At 46.6% G+C, this 16,207-nt stretch overlaps 1 protein-coding gene across 1 annotated transcript in view; it reads right to left on the bottom strand.

Moving 5' to 3' along the window:
* C3AR1 (complement C3a receptor 1) overlaps window positions 1-2,443 on the bottom strand; it is a 6,586-nt gene extending 4,143 nt beyond the window's left edge. Inside the window, exon 1 of the mRNA XM_006032635.3 lies at window positions 2,175-2,443. The gene's annotated coding sequence lies outside the window, so the exon portion shown is untranslated. The remainder of the gene's footprint in view (window positions 1-2,174) is intronic.
* Between the last annotated feature and the right edge of the window lie 13,764 nt (window positions 2,444-16,207).

The raw sequence follows: 16,207 nt of genomic DNA, 5'->3' as shown, positions 1-16,207 counted from the left end.
TCTTATCTCTAGATGAAGAAACTGAAACGTACAAAAAATGAAAGCGTGGTTAGATCCTGAGAAGTGACAGTGCAAAAGGTTTAACTTTGTTTTCAACAGCTCTGCCCTAGGGCTGTGTTTAAGGTCAGCTCTACTTGTGCGAGTGACTGAACTCACTCATCACTGCTTTTTACTCCTGCTCAACCAGTGGAGTCAAGATAGGTTAGAGGTGGAGTTGGTGTGTTATTGTGAGTCTTCACAAGAGCCCAGATGCGTAGACCAGTGGTTGGGCTTTCCAGGCTGTGGGCAGGAATGACCCAGCTTGGGTCAGTGGCGGCTGGGCAGGCGCTAGGACTCAGCTGCTGCTGTCACCACTTCTCCCCACCATGTGATGAGGCAATGGTTTTCAAACTTCCTAATGTCGTGGAACCATTTCATATCACTTCTTCTACTACAGCACCCCCTTCCCCTATCCTAAAGTCTGATGCAGTCAGGCAACCTGGCCCAGCAATGCCAGTGCACTGCCTCCTGGCCTGCTCTACTATTACCCAAATATCCTTGCAGAACCCCTGAAGACCTATCATGGAACCCCAGGGCTCCACAAAACACAGCTTAGAAACCATTGGCACAGGGAAAGTAGTTGCCAGCAAAGCCACTCATCATCAAATGCCACCAAAGTCCCAAGTCTGTGGGATGATCCAATGGCTGCATGAGCCAGATATGGTCCACAGGCTGTAGGTAGGCAAACTACAACTGGGGTGCACCAGTGTCACTGAGGGCATCACTGGAACACAGAGGTTGCTCAGGCGACAGAAGAGGAGGGGTTGGTGTGGTTTCAGCTAAGCCTGTAGAAGATTTGCCACTGCTGGTGAAGTGCGAACAGGAAGGAGCCAAGAGCTGACTTTGTCGTTATTAATTTCTATTCCATTAGCACGAAGAGACTGGGCATGTTAAATAATAAATTCTCTTCCCTGACACTCCTCACCCCCTCCAGTCCCTCCAAAGTCTCTGTCTCAAAGACCTCGCACTCCACTCATGTGGTAACATGCAAAAGACAGATGTTCCATTTAAGTGAGAGGAGGCCAAAGTCAAAGGTGAAATGACCATGACAAGCTAGTCTATTTCAGCTGCCTAGGCATTGCTGGAAGTGCTTTAAGCTTCATAGTGTCAGCAAACATGAAGGAAGATATTGTGAGGGATTCAGGGGTTTCAGTGAGAAGTTCCTCCTAAGCAAGGATGGCAGTGTGGCTGATAGCAGGAAAGTGTGCAAGGAAGATCTGGACTAATAGGTAATATGGACATGGCAGGACTAGGGTAAGGGGCCTTAAAAGGACAACTTAGGCATCTGTATCCAATACAGTGGGAAAGATGTAGCAAGAAGAGAGAAAGTGGAGACGAAATCAGAAGAGACTGTAACCGGGAGGGAGGTCTTTAGCAGCAGCATTTGAAATGGGTATGGGGGCATATGATCTCAGCTCTATACCCATGTGTGCTGGGCTTGGGAGTTGGGGCAAAGCACAGCCTTTCTCTTGGAAGCATTCAATGTGGAAGTCCCTGGGAGAAAATCGGCAGGGGAACTTATGATAGAACCACATATTGAAGGTCCCTTGGACCTTCAGTGATACGCTGGGAGTGGAGCTGACTTCTGATCCAGTTGGATTCCAGGTCTAGGCATCAGAAGCACAATTAACTGTGTCAGCCACCCACCACAGGGCTGCTGAGTCTAGAACCCTCTTCCTTCCACAATAAAGAATAGGCTATGTCAGCTAAGGCACTTGCTGTACCTTAGGGTACTATTAGGTCCCTGATGGTGGATGGCAACTTCCTAGGTTCCTGCTGCTCTGCAATAATTTTCTTTATTTTCACAGGCCGAAGCTGGTTAACAATGCTGCCTGAGCAGCTAGACTGTGCTACCTCCTCAATCTATGTGGTAGATACCGTGAAGTAAATGCAGAAATGTTTTACAGATCCTGAAATCAAACCTGCTCCAATGCAGAGAGCTGGAGGAATTCATTATGAAAGGGTCTTGTCCCACCCAATATTTGTTAGAGCACTATAAGGGAGGTGTGGGGGGAGTGAAAGAGAGAGAGATCTGACTTCAAAGACTTGGAAAAGGAATGACAAAGGGAGAGGAAAGAAAGGTCAGAGAGACTGCAGGTCAGACCAAGAGAAGGTTGTGATTGTTCTGTACATACCCTAGTGGAGCAGACTCCTCAGCTTGCCAGGATCCAGGACTATGCAGCTTATTAAACAGTGGATCTGAAGTCACTAAAACAAACCCAACCCTGTCTGTAAGTTTATTTTAGGAACTCTTTCCTTCCTCTTAGCTATTATGTTTTTCTCACCCCTAACGGAAGGACTAGCATGATTTGCATATGAAAAAGGTTTAGACAATGACAGCTTCAAAAAAGGATGACCTGATATGAGTGTGATAATGTAATAGATATCACAGGCCAAAGTGAATCTTATCTCCCGTTTCCTTTCATTCTAGAACAGATTACTGCTCTTCCTGGCCGTACCACATCCAATCAATGGTTCAGTTTCTGTACCATTGAGATCCCTGCTTTAGCAGGTGACTGCACTCATTCATCTGATTTTGCATCTCATCTCTTGCCCTATGGAATTATTGACCAATCTAATCTTCTATCCCAGCTCCTGTCAAGCTAGTCTGTCTAATTTGGAACATCTCATCCAACAGAAGCACGTCAAACAAACCTTGAACACACCTCATTGAAAGGAAATTTCATCCCAAACTAGTTGATGATCAGATTTAATACAAAGCATGAAGACTGATAGCCTTGGCCACATTAATCTGAGGCTGGGATCATTGTTAGAACTGTGACATTGTAATTCTTTCTGATCCATGTTGTAGAGGGCAGGGCATGTGGCAGAAGGTTTAAACTGTAGCAAAACAGGTGTAGAACAAATCCGAGGGGAAAAAACTTAAGACAATGCAACAAGCTGCTGAGGGCAGTTGTGGAATTGCCTGGATGGACATCTCTCCAGGGTTGTTAAGAATCAGTGCATCCTACTTCTGTACAGGGTGTTGGAGTACATGACTCGTGAGCTCCTCTCACAACTGTATACATTCATGGAGGTGTCAAATCTTTAAGTGTATTCACTTAACTCAGTAATATCAGGCAGTGAGTCGTTATGCAGGTTTAATTGTCTGAATGAAGCAAGGTCTTATGAATGGCACTTCTGTCTGTCTATCTGTTCTGCCACACCCCATGTCTTGGTTAATCATGTGTGTCAAAGAACGTCAGACATGCAGTCCAGTTTCTAAGGAGGGGAAGCAGACCTGAAATCCTTGTTGAACTGACATGCAACCAATAATGGAGATGCTTGCAAAAATAATAATAAAGTAGCACAGCAACATTGTATTTGAGGAAGAATGTCTCTGGGATGCATATTTGACTCAGTTCAATGCTGTGTCCCAGGTAAATGACTGGGAAAGTAGAAAAAGACAGGGTTTCTATCAGCTATCTTAAGTGGGACAGCTCTGACAATGCTGTAGAATTTACCTACAGGAAGAAGACTGAGTTCTTAATGCAGCATTTCAAGGCCAACCATCAGCCTGAGCTAGCTGGTTGAGATCTAGAAGGGATCAAAAGAAAATCCCACCTGAACAGGTGGAAAATCTGTGGAGACTTGATTTGTTGGCATACTTGTATACCCATGAAGACTTCCAGGAAATGGATCACTTCTGGGCGCTTAGGTGATGTTAGACTTGGAGATCCAGAACAGGGAAGGGAGATGGGGTGAGAGACAGTGGAATTTGCCACACAACTCAAGCCATTCTCTGAAGCTGTGTCCCAGAAGAGGAAGCGATTGCTAGTGAGGAAGATGGAGGCTAATGGGCTTGGGCCTGCTTAAGTACAGGCTATGTCCAATCCATGTGGTGGGAAAAGAATTCCAGTCCTTTTAGATTCTAAAAGGGGATTCTTAACCTTTTAGACCCATCAGAAAAAGCAATGACTTTGGTCCATAAAACAAAGGGAAATTGGTAACAATGCAAACAATTAAGGGGTGCAGTACAGTGAAACGCTTGGACAAACCAGTGAAAACCATGGACAAAATGGCCACAGAAAGGAGAGCTGTTATGAGGGTATGCATAACTGTTTCATGCAAAAACTGCTTATTCACATTGGGAAATGTGAAAAGGCAAAGGCAAAAGGGCAAACTTAGAGGCGCAAGGATGAACCCTGAATATTGCATTTGGGTCTGGACAGTTAAGCAACATGAATAGGAAACTAGCTACTGAGTGTGTCGTAGGTGTTAAGAAATGTCTGGCAATAGTAGGCAAATTAAACCATGAAACAAGAGATCTGGTGCTGAACACTGTAACTGGTCTCAGAGGGAAAGGACTGCAGGCCACACACGTATGAAAAACTAGGAACGCTGGGTTTAAAACAGGACCTCTGAAACTCAGATCAAGAAAGAAGGAAGGCCAAGATAACACATAGACTAATAATCCATTGGATTTTCTTCTGGCTAATGCCTTTGTAGCAAATAACAGGAGTGCCCAGGGCCAGCCCGTCCTATCCTGTGAAACCTGCACCCCCCACCTCCCCCCGCTGTTAAAGCACCCCCACTGCCATTTTAAAGCATGGGATGCTGAATACACAGGATGCTGTGGGCGCTTTAATTAGAGTGGCTCTCGAATCCACTCTAATTAAAGTGCCCCACCCTCTACCCCAGAGCAAGCATGAAGATGCTCTTGGTTTGCAGCAAGCAAGCATCTTTCCCCCACAAGAAGGAACCACAGTACCAACTGCTATGGCAAGTTTCTAGGAAGGAAAGGGAGGGCTGAAACTTGCCTTGAGACCAAGGTCTGAGAAGAATCTGTTTATAAGCTCTGTTGTGTCAGAAACAGGAAGGGTCCCTAGTAATTTGTTGATTGTTTCTGTCAAGCAAGAAATAGTGAGAAAAGAAACCACAGTTGCAAAGCCATGAACCAGAGGCTTTACTAAAAGCTAGGGCAGAAAAAAGCAATAAGGGGGCAGAGTTGAAGAGCCATCTACCACTATGACTATTGTTCCAATACAGAGCAGTGTGTTCAAATGCGAGGCCCCAGAGTCACCACAGAGGCTTTATGGTTAGGAGTAGTTCTCCTTATCCAGCAAAGATACAGCTTGTACCATGCCAGTTCAGCACATCATGGATACTTGAGGATGTTAAGCAATGAAATGGCCACTTCTCTGTTTTCCAAGAGCAAAGAGGCGACACAGAGGGAGCATCCAGATAAGTACAGACGTTTGGTATGCGGCGCCGCAAATCCTTCTGTGGTGCTGCATGCTGCACACACTCCACACACACAGGCATTCCCCATGCTGCTAATTTGCAATGCAAGGGGGATCCCAGTGTCAAAAAACCCATGCCTCAAAAAAGCCGTTGGGTGCACATGATGGCAGCATGTACTGCTGGAAACCAGAGTCTGGTTGGCCGTAGCCACGTTCTGGCTGCTGGCCAGACTTCATGCTGCTGGATTGCTGTGGCCGCAGCCCCTGGAGACCCTCAGAACCCCAGGTAAGGGTGCTGGCCCCAGCCCCCCCTGCCCAACTCGTGGCAACAGGCCCTGCACCAGCGCCCGAGTGCATGGGTGTTCCCTGGGGACAAGCAGCAGTGGCACATATTGTGTTACTGTTTGTCCCCGGGGAAACGCACCTTCCTGCTCATGAGGATTCATGCACAGAGATGTCTTACACACCATTGAAAAAAGGCATCGGGGGGCACAGTTGAGCCTTCAAGTAGTCCTTAGCCTCCCTGGCGTTCCATATAAAATGAAAGACGCTTGCCCTGGATTCTGAAAGAATGATAGAAAGCAAAATTAAATTGTCTTAAATCAAGGGCCAGTAACTTTTTTCAAACTATGGGCCAGAACAATCTGGCTCCAGTCCAATGCAGGCCAGGTGACTTTGGGCAGGGGATGGTAGGGGAGCTTTCCCTGTGTCCCTGCTGGAGTTACACAACTCAGAACTGTTGGATGTTGCCAACTTCTGCTTTAAAAATTCTGATCCTTTAGCACAAGTAGAAGGTGCATACTGTGCATATCCTACATATTGTGGCAGGTTCGAGATGGTTTTCCAGACTGAAATCTTTAAAGGGGGTATTGCCAAAGGGAAGTGGGTCTGCAGGACAGGGAAAAGACAGCTTCCACAGCTGGACAGAAGCCTGGGGTAATTTTTCTTGAAGGTTTTCAGCTGCAAAAAGGTATCTTCCACGTTTGGGAGGTAAATGGAGAGGGTGTTGCATGGCATGCTACTCCCAGCCTGTCAGCTCTTACCTAAAGGAAACCGTGGTGCTTAATACCTTTGAACAGGATTGGATACATTTGCAATTGGTCTGTGACAAAATGAAGGCATCCAGTCTGGAATGGAACCCAAAGTGAACGTGAGTTGTCCCCCCAAGAAAAGGTATGTTTACCTGGAGCACACAAGGAAGGAGGAAGAAATTCCCACTGACCAAAAGAAATCAGGGACTGTGTGGAATTGGCCAGTGGTTCAGAGACCTGCAAATATGCAACATTTTATGGGGCTCTGCTTCTCTCCCAGAAAGCTTATGAATTTATCAGGGTTATAGAACTCTTGCATAGAAAAGGGAAACCATATCATCATTCAGAAGCATAACCTACCTTTTGCAGAGTTGCATGCAGAGCTCTTGTATCTGCTCCATTATCTCTTAGATGGAGACTGCTTTTTGCAGAGTCAAAAAGAAGGGATCCAAGAACACAAAAGAATGGAGAGGGCACTGGTTTCTTCCTGCAGACATCTGAGCTCCCTGGAAATGATTGTACCTCCTGGCAGTGGTTATGTTGCCCTGTAGGGTCAGGCCAACTCTCAGGATCTCAATACTGCGCTGTTAGACAGGAGGGTGTGACACAATTGCACATATACAAACACACAAATCAATTAGGTACATACACACACACACTACCAACTCAGGCACATACACATCCAAACCAGCCTAGGCACATGCATACCTATCACCAATTCAAGCACATACACTATACACCCCAAAAGTTAGACACAGATCACTAATTTGTATATCATACACACAATGACATATATATATATATATATATACACACACTCTCCAGTTCACACACATACAACCCACCTACACATACACACAGGTAAGTTCCTAACTTGGGTGGTACAGTGTGTATGTGTGTGCTTGGGGTACCTGGGGGAAGGTTAAGGTGAGAGAGAGAGAGTTAAAGTGTAGGGCATGAAAGTTGCCAGAACCAGGATTAGAACCAGTGGACTAGAGAGAAGTTGACTGTGGAACTGAGGCTTGGGTTTACTTAAGATCAAGTGGCCCCACGGTTACCCAAGGTCACTGGTGCATGGGAGGGAAAAAAAAAGAAAAAAAAGAAGAAGCCTGGTGGCAAGGAGGAGACAGCCAGGAAAGAGAGAGAGACAGAAAACTGGGAGCTTGGGGCTGGAAACTGAGGCAGACAGCTGAGATATTGGGCAGGGGGGAGGGGCAGATAAGTGGTGGCAAGGAGGAGACAGTTAGGAAAGAAACTGAGGCAGAAACCTGGTTGCTCAGGGGAAAAGGCAGTGGAGTTAAGACAGTGGCAAAGAAACGGGGTTTGGAGGCAGAGAGGAGCTGAGGACAGGTGTTGGAGGTGGCGGTGAGCCAGAAGGAGAGGGAGAAATGAGACAGAAGTTAGAGGGGTGAGGAGCAGAGATTGGAGCAGGGCTGAACCATAGTAAAGCAAAACCCAACACAGGGGTCCAAATAAGTTTATTAAACAGACAACACAGCCCCATGAAGTTATTAGTTCACACACACACACACACACACACACACACCCACACACACACACACTCACAATGGCAGCAGGAGAAAGAGACTCAGTGGAAGGGCTGGAGTCCACGTAGGGGGGTCACTGGCAGGGCCTCTGGGTGGATAGGTGGTGTGGCGTGGTGCTGGTCCAGATGGAGAGGGCGTCCCAAGGAGTCAGTCTTCACTGCCCCTTTTGTGGGGCAGACTACTTCTGATCTCCTATGGGGAGGGCCTGTCTAGGCAATGTCAGTCCTGTTCCAGAGGGCTCCAGGTGTTCTTACTGAGCATGTGCAGCCGTGGCACAATGGTGGGTTGCCTCATCTTTTGTTTCTTGAATGTTGAGGGTGGTTCCAATGGCTGGTTCATTGGTCCAGGGATAGGGGTTGATGGTTCGGTCATTCAGAGGGAGCTATTTTTAGACTTACTGCCATTGTCTCTCAAGCACCCTCATTCATCCCCATTCATTCAGGAACCAAGTTACATCAGAGGGGTAGGTATGAGCCATGGGTTACACAACCGGGCCTGGGGACAGGATGGAGACTTGACAAACAAAATGGAAACTTGACATGACTTACGCTAACTTACATATGTAGGCCTAAATCATATAGTATCAGTAAAATAGTAATATAGAACAGTAAAAATCAATATAAACATAATGATTATACAATATAAAGGAGAAAAAAAACCAAATAAAAAACTTGCTACCAAAATAAAATGCTGAAGCTTATCCTATGTCTTAGCTCACTTATCTATAGGGAATAAAGAGGGAAAGACAAAGTCAGAAATGGCTGGGGAAGGGGAGGGAATGCATTTAAAAAAAAAGAAAAAGAAAAACTGGGGGTTTTGCTACATATTCCCCCCCTTGACATCAACCTTACACAAGGGTGAAATCACTATACTGTTTGGGTTACTGAACACCATGGTCCGGCTATATAGAAAGGAGGTGTGTCATCTTCAGCTGGTTTGAAGTTAAAACAAAACTTAGGCAGTTAAAAGATATTGAAAGAGAAAAACCTTGGGGGTGAAAGAGAAAGAAAATAACATAATGAGGTTGATTTGAACAGTTACAATGGTATAGTTGTCTCTTTGCTTTTTAAAATATGACCTTGAATGCAATTTTTACACACAGCTTGTTATACTGATTTTCTAAATAGCATTTAAATCCTTAAGAGAAGTACACAAAACAAAAAACAAAAACAAAAAACCAAAACATTTTGACATTTTATCAGATAGTTTACAGAAGGGGGGAAAGAAAAACAAAACAAAATACACATAACCTTTGATAAATATAATTTTGCTAATCAAATGGAATTTAAAACTTTATATGAATTGCTGCCCTTGTTTCAAATATTAGAACAACTTTCCAGTCCAACCAGACGGAAGTATTCTGGTCTGGGATCCAGAGACAGATTCAATTTTTAGTAATAACCAATGACTTTTATTATATCTTTATAGGCAGACAAGGTTCTTTGGGTGAATCTGATATCTCTTATTAGACCAACTTAAATAGTTGGAAAACAATTATTAAGCAAGCTTTTGGGTTCAAAAACCCTTTGTCAGGCTAAGGAAGTTTCTGCACTGACCAACACAACTACAACCTACACCCCTATCATATTTTTATGATACTCATATGTATTTAAACTGTGACAACTTAATCCAAACCAAACAAACAAACACAAAACATATAACAAGACAACACAGACAAGACAATTTTAATTTTTTTATTTTTGCCATGGCTTAGATCAGGAAGATGCTGCTGGCTGTAATGAGGCCTCGTGGTTTATTGGTCACCTTTGATTACACTGTGGTTTCTGCAAAAGAAAACAAACACACACAAACCTCCCAAGGAAAACTCCTTGCAGTGGCTGATTATTCATATTTACAAATGTACAATGCTGACATGCATTTTCCATTCTTGGGGTGATTTTCTTTTATACTGAAAAAGTGGAGCAGTTACCTACAGGAGGGTGGCCATCCTAAGTTGAGGACTTTTCTGGCTTTTTCCTGCCTCAGCATTGGGGTGGGCACTGATCAGCCCATCAGATGTGTATTTTCCAACAGCTCAGAGCCTTTCCTTCCTGCTAGCCAAGAAGGGTGACTGGCAGGATAGAGAAGACTGTTCACCCTATTCTTTGAGGGTCAAGTGATTTATTTAACAAGGGGGCTCCCAAAATTAATTGCTCAGTGGAGCCCTCCTGAAAAACTCATCTTTAAAGTGACAACCTGGCCCACCTGCAACATGGGCATTGGCATCTCTCAGAGGGACACTTTTTCCCTCAGAATTTTTGCTCAGAAAGCCTTTTCCATGTTCTTACATCTCACCCCCATTACCAATAAGAGTATACTTTTACACTTCTAGCAGTCTCTGCTTTGCAACACAGGCACAAAGCAAACACACAACACTGTTTTGCACAAACACCTCAACAATCTCTGCAGTCTCTTGGCTTTACTTCTGTTACAAACATTCACAGTTTCTAGCACAGAACTTAGTCTTCTCTGCTACTGACTTCTTACTGGACCAGCGATATAGGGTGTTGTACTTAACCCAGACCACAGCATGACCTCAGGCACTCTGAGATCAGGACACAACTTTTCCTTAAAGCAACTGCATCTTTTCACTGCTCTAGCATTTGAACTCTGTTAATCCCTTATTCTCTCCTCTCTTTCTAAACACTTTCCATGTCTCTATAACAGCTGCCTTACAGCCTGTTTTCCCACTTCCCTCTATCTGTTTCCTTTCCCTCTCTCTATCACAGCTCCTTGCTTTCTGAATCATTCTATGTAACAAAACAAATCCTGAATGAGTGAACCATGCATCTTTCCTAGTGAAATTTTAACTCCCTCACATAGGGCTGTAACAATACAGGCACCAGCTGTGGGGGGCAGTTTCAATCATAATGGTTTTCAACCTCTCCAGACCCAGCACCTTTCAAGAACTGGATCTCCCTTATGTCCCAAATCTGGCACAGAAGAGGGAAGTCAGAGAACCAGGTTGCTACCCTGTCTACTCAGGTCTAAATACTGGACTATACTAGCTCTTCACAGCAAACAAAAACCAGTGTCTTGCACCAAACAGTAGCTTACAGCCAGCAATAAACTCAAAATTTCAGACACCTCAAAGCTCAAGACGCAAAATCTCAAAAGCCTCAAGACAAAACAATTTTACAAGCATTTCTGCTGGAGAGGACCTGCCTCCTCCTTTTTCACCCCCCTAGCCCTATGTTCATAGGGCTCATCATAGGGCTGAACATACTGGTTCCTGGACTTCTGTGCCCTACAACAACCACAACAACAACCACAACAAACACAATGATAACAACAAAGAAAGCGCTGTGGGTGCTTGAGCCCCTGTCCTGCAGGAGTTCCCTTTAACAATGCCAACCCTACACTGGGTATGCCCACCCCTCTCTGGGGCGAGTTCTATAATAACATGTGGTCAGCATAGGCCAGGCCTGTCCTGACTGTGTGGTGCACTGGTTCTGGGCACCCAATGCTCAACTTGCAGAATGGTAAGCAAAACCACAGCGTTAGGATCACCCACGAGTCTGGGAACAAGTCTGAAGTTACTGCTGTTGGTGCCTTGCCCAGATAACCTTGGGAGAAGGCTACTGCCATCCTAATCAGGAGAGCCAGTAATTGCTTACTGAAGTAGAAGGACTGTTCTTAAGAGGAGATGGTTCTTAGGGCTGTGCGAAATTTTGCCAAGTGTTTCATTTCAATGCTGTTTCGACTTGTTTCAAGTTTGAAACAGCAAAATTGAAATGAAATGAAAGGCTTCGAAACAGCCTTGAAACGAAATGAGGGCAGTCAAAATGTGACATGAGTTTTGCATTCAAGAGTTTGAGGTGCAGTTTCCCAGAAACCCCTGCACCTATTTCCTTGAAACTTGGCAGAATTCATGCTCTCAGAAGGGGCTACCATCTCTGCTGCTTTCATCCAAATCCACCATGAAATGACAGTTATAGGTAGTTTTGTGCTTCCCCATTATAGCCTATGGGTGAAATGTCAAAACAGTGTCGAAACAGCAAAACAGTTTCAATGAAACGAAACAGAACAGCACTTCAAAATGAAACGAAGCTCAAAATGAAACACTGTCCTGTCGAAACATCGAAATGTAAGTTGAAGTGAAACAGTGCCATTTTGCACAGCCCTAATGGCTATCTCTTCCTTGCCAAAGCCTGCTTCAGCCAGCAGATATCACAGAAGCCATAGGCATTCCCCAGGGGTTTTGGGACCTGAACAGGGAAAGGAACACTTCCATTCACCATCATGGTGAAAAACTTTCTCACTAGGAGGGTGGTAAAGCACTGGAACAGCTTACTTAGAGAGGTGGTGGAATCTCCATCCTTGGAGGTGTTTAATGGCTGACTTAACAAAGCCCTGGCTGGAATGATCTAGTTGAGGATGGTTCTGCTTTGCTCAAGGGGTTGGACTAGATGATGTCCTGAGATCCCTTTCAACCCTAATTTTCTATGATTCTATGATCCTGTGATCATCAATGTCTCATTCAAACATGAATGCCGTGTGCCCCCAGAGGCTGGGTGGGGGAGGGCACGGCAAGCTCCCACAGGTGGCGGTGGCACTGTCGTCATCGGGAGTGTGGTGGCGGCAAGCAGAGAGCTCCCACAGGCAGCTGCAGCACTGTTGGCAGCATTGGCGGTGGCCAGAACTGTCGGTGGTTGGCGGGGAGGAGGCGACCACCCGCAAACACCGCTGGCAGCATCGGCGGCGGCCAGTGGCGATTGCGGATTGCCTACAGACTCTGCCTCTTCCTGGTGCAGCAAACACATCCTCTGGGCCTGATTTTAATGGAGGCATGACGGGAAGGTTGGAGGCTTCTGTCACTTTAAAATTAGAGACCACTGCAGTTAGCACCAATGGCAGCTGTATAGGGGCTATCTGTGAGAGAGCAGGCAGCCAGGAATCCCTGCTGCTGAGGCAGGGAGCTGCAGCAAAGGCATGAAGAACACCTGCAGCCAGGCACAGGACTACTGCACAGAATAGACTAGCTGTAGGGGAACCGGCAGCCAGGAGACCAGATAACTATTAATGAGCCGGCTGCCAGCAAGTGGACAGATGGCCATCAAGGACTTATCCTGAGAGAGTAACTGCCTGGGGAAGAGGAAACAGAATGGTGAACTGTACCCAGGCAGGCAGGCAGGTAGTCCAGAAGCTAGCAGGCTGCTTAGCTAAGCCCTAGCTGAGAAAATAGGAAGGTCATCCGCCACAGGGACAGAACACCTGTGGGGAGCAGGACTTAAGGGGCACATAAAGCCAGTGCCTTAGCCCAGTCAGTTAGTGTAGCCTTGCAGGCTGAAACAGGAGGAGGTCCTGAGCAGGGAGGTTGAAGGGGACTGCCTGGCTGACTTGAGATGTCCTCCTCTTCTTCTCATGTTGGTACATCACATTTGACCATTTTGTTACACACGCTTGTGCTTGTTTTTTGCACTTGGAAAGATCTGTCCTTGTACATGTGCCTTCAAGCAGCGGGCACTGCAGCAGGTGTTGCATGGTCTGAGGCTTTGTGCTGCACTCACAAGTGGTTGAACCAGTGGTATAGCCCCACTTCATTAGTTCCTTGAAACGTCTGACTCTGGTATGTAGACAGTTGCAACATTGTCACCTTTGCCACAGTTCATCAGCCCCAATGGCTCAGGTGCTGGATAGTCCATTTTTCTGCTGTCGGGTATCTTCAGCCTCTCATTCCACATGTCTAGTCATGTCTTCTCGGGTGTGGCATCAAGAGGGTAGGTGCTGGTGAAGAAGCCTGTGTGACTTCAGATGTTTGTGTGCTGCGCAATTGTCACACAGTGGGTGTCTCACATCTTTAGTTTGTCTTGATTGTCCTATCCTGCTGTCCATTGCTCTTCTCATGTCAGGTGGAGTGATGCCAGTCATCAGGTACACACTGTTTAGGCTGGTAGGCTTCAGACATCCTGTGATGCATCAGCAGCTATCATTCAGAATGGGGTCAAGGTGCTTTACATGTACAGATCTCTTCATATAGGGCATGCATACTTGGCAGAGGAGAAGCTGAAAGCTAGAGTAGTGGTTTGGATGGTTGAGGGCTACCTCCCCATTTTGAGTTGGTGAGCTTATACAGGGTATTGTTACAAGTGCTCACCTTTGCTTGAGAGGCCCTGAGATCTGCAAACAAGATGCCTACAGCCTACAGGGAAGCAAGACCCAGTATTGAGGGGAGTGTGATGGTTCAACCATGAAGCTGAGGGTATAAACCAGAGAGGAGACACTTTGTTATATACAGTCAGGGAGCTGGGGTCTATGTAGGGACCCAGTGTGGGGATAGTTTTTCTGTTATAGCCAGAGTGCTTTCTTATTGCAGTGTGGTTTATACCAGTAGCTTGGGTTTGGGACTATAGGGAACGTTTGGAGGACTCATGCCTGAACAGCATGTGATTGCCTTGAGCCTGGCCAGGGGTGGGATTCAAAATTGAGAGAATAGCAGAGACAAGGCCAGGGACCCAGTGTTCAAGCAGGGTGAGAACCAGGGTCAGGGACCCATAGCCCAGGAGGGGCAAGAAACAGGGTCAGCGACCCATAACACAGGAGGCAAGATCAGCCTAGAAGGACAGAGACCAAGGGGCCAGGGGCCCAGCAGCCCAGAAGAGTAAATTCTGTGACCAGGTACCCAGAGCAAGGGACAAGGGCCAGAGGCCCAGAGAGACTGACAACTGACAGGGCTGGAACACAGAAGCCAGGTCCAGGACAGTGGGCCTTGTCCAGGGGACCGCCTAGAGGAGAGGGACAGAAGGCTGAATCCCCAACAAGGGAGTAAAGGCCTGAGGTGGCCTGGTGACTTTGGGGACAAGTGTCTCACTTGAGTGATGATGCATAACACCTGCGAGGTATGGGCATGGCTGTAGGGGAGGTTGGAGACCATGAATAGCTCATAAGACAATGGGTGCCCTAAGGCATGTATGGACCATGAGGGCCCATCTACTGCTAGACCAGGTTTGTGCTAGTGGGGTCTGGGAGGGGATATGCTGGCATAGGAAGTATGAGGGCATATTCTATGACCCTTAGGCAGCTTCCCATTAACAATCTAACAATTACATCAAGGCATGGCAGGAGAGAGCTGAAGGGAAGGTACTTAGAATCAGAGTAAGATGGTAGCTGTTTGGCAACTGGGGCGTCATGGCCACCCCAGGGCCCAGTCCTGCTACAGTGGGTATCTGGAAACTTCATATCCCTCTGGCTCTGGGCCTGCCCAGCCAGACTGGCCCCAAGTTCCCACTCAAGTCAGCTCCACCCTCTTCAGCTGGACCCAACATCTATCCTGCAACCAGCTCCCCTCAGCTGAGTCCATTGCTTCAGCCAGCCCTCAGCTAAGTGCTTCTTTACTTATAATCTCTCTAGCTTTACCTACAACCTTTCTCTAGAGTATTGAGGGTAGAGGTTAACCATGGTGGAAGTGAGGGGCCTGGCTGAGCCTATGGCTTGACTCACATAAGCAACTAACTGAGCAGCCCTCTAAGTTGCAAGCTTCAAGCTACATGACAACTTGGAATGGTTGATTTAGGTGTCCTTTTAGTCTCTGCCATACAGGGTGGAGACAGAAGTTACATTTGTTGTTTGATCAGCCTGCTGAAAGCACTCTATAGCTATGCCCTTACAGAAGTACACAGCTGCGGAGTGCTTTAAAAGTTCCTGATTGTGCGATAATCTGAATCATCATTACATGAGGGCTCAGATGAAGGTGATCCAAAGTGGAGTGCCTTCATTAAAGTCTGTCAGTGTGTGCTGGGAGCAGGGCTGGGCTGATACAGCCCTACCTTGCCCCCAGTGCTGTCTTCAGAATGAGAAGGGGAGAAATGAGGGGAGGGAGTTCTGTCTGGGGTTTGCCCAGCCTGCACTGGAGGTGGGGTGGGCGGATTGTAGCCCCCACACTGAGGCGAGGGGGGCTCCAATCCACCTGCCTCACCCTCCAGCGCAGGCTGGGAAAGCCCTAGATGAGCTCTGTCCCCTCCCTTCCCCCGCTCCCACTCTGAAGGCAGCACCAGAGTTGGGGGTGGGGGGCAGGGCTAGGGGAGAGTGGCTGCAGGCACTCTAAACTGGAGTTCAGTCCCTTAATCCCCTGAACCCAATGGTGAATATCTGTTGGGTTTGGGAGGGGAAGCGAGGGAAGGGATGCTGTAACTCATGGTGCTTCTTGCAAAGCACCATGAGTTACAGTGAGGAGCTGCACATCTGTCAGTACCCGTGTTGGGGAAAACTTGTCCCCAGGTTCGTTAGGCGGAGGCTCAAACGAACAACAACATAAGTTTAAAGACTTGATTTTTAAAGAATGCATTCTGAACAGACAACTGCCCCGAGAGGAAACTGTCTGTTGTTCTACTTCGCGCGCAGCTTGATTATATAGCAAGTATGATATAGGAAGTATGACATCATATGCATAGTAACAGATACATCAATC

The sequence above is a fragment of the Alligator sinensis genome, unplaced genomic scaffold (genome assembly GCF_000455745.1).
Source record: "Alligator sinensis unplaced genomic scaffold, ASM45574v1 scaffold1129_1, whole genome shotgun sequence".
Classification (NCBI taxonomy): Eukaryota; Metazoa; Chordata; order Crocodylia; family Alligatoridae; genus Alligator; species Alligator sinensis.
This window is presented reverse-complemented; position numbering and strand designations above follow the sequence as displayed.